Source organism: Carlito syrichta, unplaced genomic scaffold (assembly GCF_000164805.1).
Source record: "Carlito syrichta isolate Samal-C Ts95f unplaced genomic scaffold, Tarsius_syrichta-2.0.1 Scaffold254036, whole genome shotgun sequence".
NCBI classification, from domain to species: domain Eukaryota; kingdom Metazoa; phylum Chordata; class Mammalia; order Primates; family Tarsiidae; genus Carlito; species Carlito syrichta.
The window spans coordinates 328348-334978 of NW_007198132.1; positions in this window are offsets into that span (position 1 = coordinate 328348).

The window sequence follows — 6631 nt, forward strand, 5'->3', positions numbered from 1 at the left end:
TCAAACCCCTGGGATCAGGCAATCCTCTTACCTCCACCTCCCATAGTGCTGGGATTACAGGCATCTATTTTTTAAAATTTGTACTTCTCTGTTTTATTGCAATCGTTTTGATATATTATTATATTCAATTTGTTTACTCCTTTTTCATAATTAAAAAGTTTTTTCTCTTCTATCATTTGCATCTTCACTCTCCCAGATTAAATTTTAGAATTATTATACATAGTACAAAGATTTTGATAGTAACAATAGTCCTTTGTTCTTTGATAGAAAAATAGTTATCGCACTTTAGGAGGCTGAGGTGAGAGGATTGCCTGAGCCCAAGGGTTCGAGACCAGCCTGGGCAACTTGGCGAGACCGCATCTCTACAAAAAAAAAAAATTAGCTGGGCGTGATAGCGCAAGCCTGTAGTTTCAGCTACTTGGAAGGCTGAGATGGAAGGATCACCTAAGTCCAGCAGGTCAAGGCTGCAGTGGCTGTGAGTGTGCCATTGAACTCCAGCCTGGGTGACAGAGTGAGACTCCTACTCAAAAAAAAAAGAAAAAAAGAATAGTTATGTCTCCAATACTACTAATTATATCAACAATGACCAATTAAGTTAATAAGGAAAGAAGTATATAAAGTTGATTCATGCTATTGAGTTCTGTAGTTTTATATGAAACACTACCAATGTCTCAGAGTCTGATGGCAAAGGATTTTTTTTTTAGTCAGAGTTTCACTCTGTCACCCAGGCTGGAGTGTAGTGGCACACTCATGGCCACCACAGCCTTGACCTACTGGGCTCAGGCAATCATTATGCCTCAGCCTTCCAAGTAGCTGGAATTATAGGCATGAGCTACCACACCTGAATAATTTTTCAATATACTGTAGAGACAACGTCTCACCAAGTTGCCCAGGCTCATCTCAAACCTCTGAGCTTAGGCAATCCTCTCACCTTGGCCTCCCAAAGTGCTGGGATTACAGGCTTGAGCCACTGCCCAGTCACAAAGGATTTTTTAAGACTTAAAAGTGACAAAAACATCTATTCAAAGTTCTCTCTGGGAAGATATTTAAGATTTGGAAGAAGAAAGATTTCTCTTTGAAGCAAATAGAATGTGAAATATGCAGTAATTGAAAATATAAGTTTACATGCCCTTGAGCATATTACATATCTTGCAATAAACCTTTCATAGTACTCCTAAAACTTAAGACAAAGCATTATGAACAATTTAACAACAAAGTTATTTGTACTTTTTGTCCTAATTTATTTTCCACATACATTAATTTGCCTAAGAATCACTTAGAGCCTCTTAGAAGTTAAAAAAAAAGTTTTATTTTTCAAATTTGTTTTTTCTTCAAAAAATGGCAACATTCTTAAAAACTATATAGAAATTGAGAGCTTCACTGAGCTCGGTGGCTCAGCCTGTAATCCCGCGCCTTTGGGAGGCTGAGGTGACTGGATTGCCTGAGCCCGCGGGTTCAAGACCCGCCTAGGCAAATTGGCGAGACCTCATCTCTACAATAAATCAAAAATTAGCCGGGTGTGGTAGCACTCGCCTGTAATTCCAGCTACTTGGAAGGCTGAGGCGGAAGGATCGCCGGAGCCCAGCAGGTCAAGGTTGCAGTGGCCGGGAGCGGCCACGGCACTCCAGCCTGGGTGACAGAGTGAGACTCCAACTCAAAAAAATAAAATAAAAAGAAATTGAGAGCTTCTATAGCTATGGTAAATATTTCTTGGTACTTAAAAAGTGAAAATAGGCTTGACTTAGTGGCACACATCTATAATCCCAGTGCTTTAGGGGGCTGAGACAGGAGGATTGCTTGAGATCAGGAGTTTGAGACCATTCTGGGCAACATAGCAAAACTTCAACTCTACAAAAACTTAAAAAAGTAAACTAGCAGGCACAGAGGCATGCACCTATTGTCCTAGTTACTTAGGAGGCTGGGACTGCCTGAGACTAGATGTTCAAGGCTGCAGTGAACTGTGATTGTGCCACTGCACTCCAGCCTAGGTGACAGAGAAAGACCCTATTTCAAAAAAAAAAAAGTAAAAGTTAAGGGCTCCAGGCTCCACTGTCATCTTCTCTCTCTCTTTTTGTTTTTTAGTTGGAGTCTCACTCTGTCACCCAGGCTGGAGTGCAGTGGCACACTCATGGCCACCATAGCCTCAACCTGCTGGACTCAGGAGATCCTTCCACCTTAGCCTTCCAAGTAACTGGAACTACAGACACGCACTACCACACCTGGCTAATTTTTTGATTTATTGTAGAGACAAGGTCTCACCAAGTTGCCCAGGCTGATCTTGAACCCTTGGGCTCAGGCAGTCCTCTTGCCTCGGCCTCCCAAAGTGCTGGGATTACAGGTTTGTGCCACGTGCCTAGCCATCTTCTCTTTAATATATGAATATAACTCAGATAAAAGGTTAGCAGAAATATTCAATTTGAAGTACTGTCTTAGGATTAATGGCAATGATTTAGAGACTCATCCACAGTTGTTCCGAACAATTTCTTTATTTCTAACAAATTTCTTTATTATGAGACAAAGGTGATAGGTCCTCAAAAATAATCAAGACACTGGGCAATAATAACAGAGTTATTGTTTGTAAATGGGAAGCATACAAGGTGAATGGGAACTCATGTATCCTACATTTTTTCAAAATGATTTTATCAAAGATATTTCATTATAGTATTGATTTTCATTATAATTGTCTCTCATTTCAAAAGAAACCTATTATGTTGGAAAAGAATGTCAAGAATATCCAAGAATTATGAATTTATATGTTCCTGTTTGCAATTCATAGTCTTTTGAGATATGATTTCATTTTAGCACCTTAATTTTATAAACTGTACTATGGTTTTAATATGTTTCCTCCAAAACTCATGTTGAAATTTAATTTTAAAAAAGGAAATTTAATCCTCAGTGTAGCAGTATTGAGAGATGGAACCTTTAAGAGGTGAGTGGGCCGTGAGGGTTCTGTCCTCATGAACTAATCAATCCACTCATGGCTTAATGGATTAATGGTTAATAGATTGATGGGTTACCATGGGAGTGGAACTGGTAGCTTTAAAAGAAGAGGAAGAGAAGCTAAGATAGTATTTTCAGCAATTTTACTATGTTATACCCTGCCCTACCTAGGAACTCTGCTGAGAGTCCCCACCAGCAAGAAGTCTCTCACCAGTTATGTTCCTTCAACCTTGGACTTCTTAGCTTCCATGACTTAAGAAATAAAATTCCTTGTCGTTATAAGTTACCCAGTTTCAGGTATTCTGTTATAAGCAGCAGAAAATGAATTAAGACAACCTCTCTCTTGCTGACAAAACACATATCTTCTGCTTTTGATTTGTCATGTTTCTTTAAACTGAATATTTATACATTTTTCTAGACCTCTGTTATTACTTGATTTCCTGTTGCTAAGCCTTGCCTTGTCATCTTAATAAAGCATAAATAATACCTGCATTGAAACTGGGGTTACTCACACAGCTGAATAGCCACACCCTCATAATTAGAGATTTGATAGTCATTCAGAGAGTGGTACAGTCAGCACCAAAATATTATGCCACAGGCATTTGTGTAAACACTTTTTTAACGGATCTGGAAACTAGCCAAGAAATTCACCAAATACAATGTCTATCCTTCATCTTTATGAAATCAATAAGTTTTATATTTGTCAAGCAATAACTCATAATTACAAAGGTAGTACATTCTATATTTTCATCAGCTCATAAAAATCTGCTTCTTCCTTCTCCACCCAACCAATAACCCGCAAATGTTCAAATTATGCAAAGAAAATTTAGAATGAGGGAATTCTCAGAGGAAAGTGATAAAAAGTCAGTCAACGTTAATGTTATGATTTATTGCTTTTTCAGAAAACAATCAAGAGCTTTCTTTTTTCACCATACATCATAACAATGAACAATTAAGAGCTTTTAAGTGTTATCTGCAGCAACAGAGGTGGTTAAGTAAACTGTAGTTATTTATTCCACCTAAGGGAATATTACAGTATTTAAAAACAATAGTATAAATCTATCTTCATTGACATGGAAAAATATTTATGATGCATAAATTGATAAAACAAGGTTACAAAAACATGATTTGTTTAAAATAAGAAGAAAGAAAAATATGAAGTTCTTGTATGTATGTATGATAAGGACATATATTCAAAAGATAGTGTCTGGGTGTTGAATCCAAAATAATTTTAATTTTTTTCATTGTTAAAATTTTCTGTTGTCTTTTTTTTTTTCAAGTTGGCGTCTCATTCTGTTGCCCAGACTGGAATGCAGTGGCACGCTCCCGGCCACTGCAGCCTCCACCTGCTGGACTCTGGCAATCCTTCGGCCTCAGCCTTCCAAGCAGCTGGAACTCACAGGCGCGCACTACCACGCCCAGCTAATTTTTGATGTAGTGTGTAGAGATGAGGGCTCGCCAATTTGCCCGGGCAAGTCTCGAACCCACGGGGTCAACCTATCCACTCGCCTCAGCCTCCCAAAAGTGCTGGGATTACAGGCTGAGCCACCGAGCCCGGCCAAAATTTTCTGTTTTTTATAGTTAGCATTTACTACTTTCATAATCAGACAAAACAAGAATATTTCTATTTTTTTAAAAGAATAAATATGAGTTGTTTGGTGATGAGAAAAACAGTCCCTCCCTCACTCCCCCGACCCAGTCTCTCTCCCTCACCCTCTTCATCTTTCAATTCTGTTTACCTCTGATCGACTTGTGACTACATACGGGTTCTAGCCCTTTGGTGGAAAAGATGACTGCCCTAGCTCCAGACTCCAAAATTGTACCTACAGCTAACTCCAGCAGATAGATCGTCCTTATTAGCTCTAAGTCAGAAAAGTCACAGGGGAGACTGTCTTAACTTGGAGCAGGAACCAACAATGTGGTAGGAAGTGAGTGGGGGTGGTAAGTAATGTAATTTTCTGGTGGCATAAGTCTTCTTCACAAGATATCTACTGTGGTCAAGGAGGAGAGAAAGTCCACACTGAGTAGGCTCCCAGCAGGATAAACTAGTTTTGTCATCTAAAGAAGATAGGAAAGAATGCTGAAAAAACTAAAATAATGGATATCTATTACATATTCATTCTAGACTCTCATAATAGTAGTCAGTTTTAAAAGACATTCACACAAGGTTTTTCAGAGTTTGGGAACTGGAAGCCACTATTCAATGTCAAAATCACTATATTTATTCATTCAATAATTATTCATCAAGTATCTACTATGTGCCCAGTATCCTATTTCCTAATGAGATGGGCAGCTAAAAAAAAAAAAAAAAGAAAGCAAACAAACAAAATATCCCTATCCTCATGGATCTTACATGTTCAGACATCTGCAACAGCTCTAAAAATTGTCTGGAATTGTTTTCTAGTTGGAAATTTTATTGCAGTTGTTGAGATAGAAGAAAATGCACTTTGGCTTTTACATAATTATTTTTCACTTGTCTATGAACACCATAGTAAGATCTTATTCTTGAAAGAAAATAAGCTGAGATGAGTCATGAGATTTACAGGCAAGTAAGAAGAGTACTGACTTTTGTGCCTTGATACTAGTGAAAAATTGCATGATCTAGACACACCCCAAGGTGTTCGTTCTGCCACATCCTTGAGCTTTAGACTTCTATGTTATTTGACCTGCCCTTACAGTGACACTGGGTAAACCAATCTTGGGTTACATATTTGATTTCAAGCAAAAAAAAATTTTTTTTTACAGTCGACTCAGCAATGAGAAAACTTTTTTATACCAGCCAATAGGTTAAGGTACATGGATCAGAACAAGATATTCACCTTGTGTCTTATTAGTGTTTATCTATAGTATAGCAAACACCTAACACTGAATTTAAAAGGCTTTAGAAAGAGAAGCTAAAGCAAGTTTTGACTAATGTGCCTTTATACTTTTTTCTAACCATTAAGAATATAGAAATTATAATTCCCTACCATGGTGGTTCTCAACTTTGGCTACATATGAGAATCACCCTTTTAAAACTGCTGGGATGGAGGTGGAGGGTGGATATTGGGTGTTGATATTCTTTTTTAGAATTGGAGTCTCACTCTTGTCGCCCACGCTGGAGTGCAGTGGCATGTTTACGGCCACTGCTGTCTACACCTGCTGGACTTAGGCGATCCTTCCACCTCAACCTTCCAAGTAGCTGGAACTACAGATGCACACCACCACGTCCGGCTAGTTTTTGTGATTTAATGTAGAGACGAGGGCTCACCAAGTTGTCCAGGCTGGTCTCGAACCTGTGGGCTCAGGTAATCCTCTTGCCTCAGCCTCCCAAAGTGCTGGGATTACAGGCTGCGCCACCACGTCTGGCCCATTGATATTCTTTAAAAGAAAAAAGCACTGCAGGTGATTTTAATATACAGCTAGGATTGAAAACTGCCTAAAGAATAAGACATAGTCAGTAGAGGGAAGGAAATGGTAGATTTTCAAGCCAGACACACCTCGGTTTCTTTCAAGAATAGGATTTTACAATGGTATTCATAGACAAGTGAAAAAATAATTATGTGAAAACCAATTACCTCAACTTTTACCTCAACTACTACAATAATATTTCCACCCAGAGGACAATTCCAGACTCATTTTTAGAGCTGTTGCTGATGTCCAAACATGTAAGATCCAGGAGGATAGGACTATTTTGATTGTTTTTTGTTTG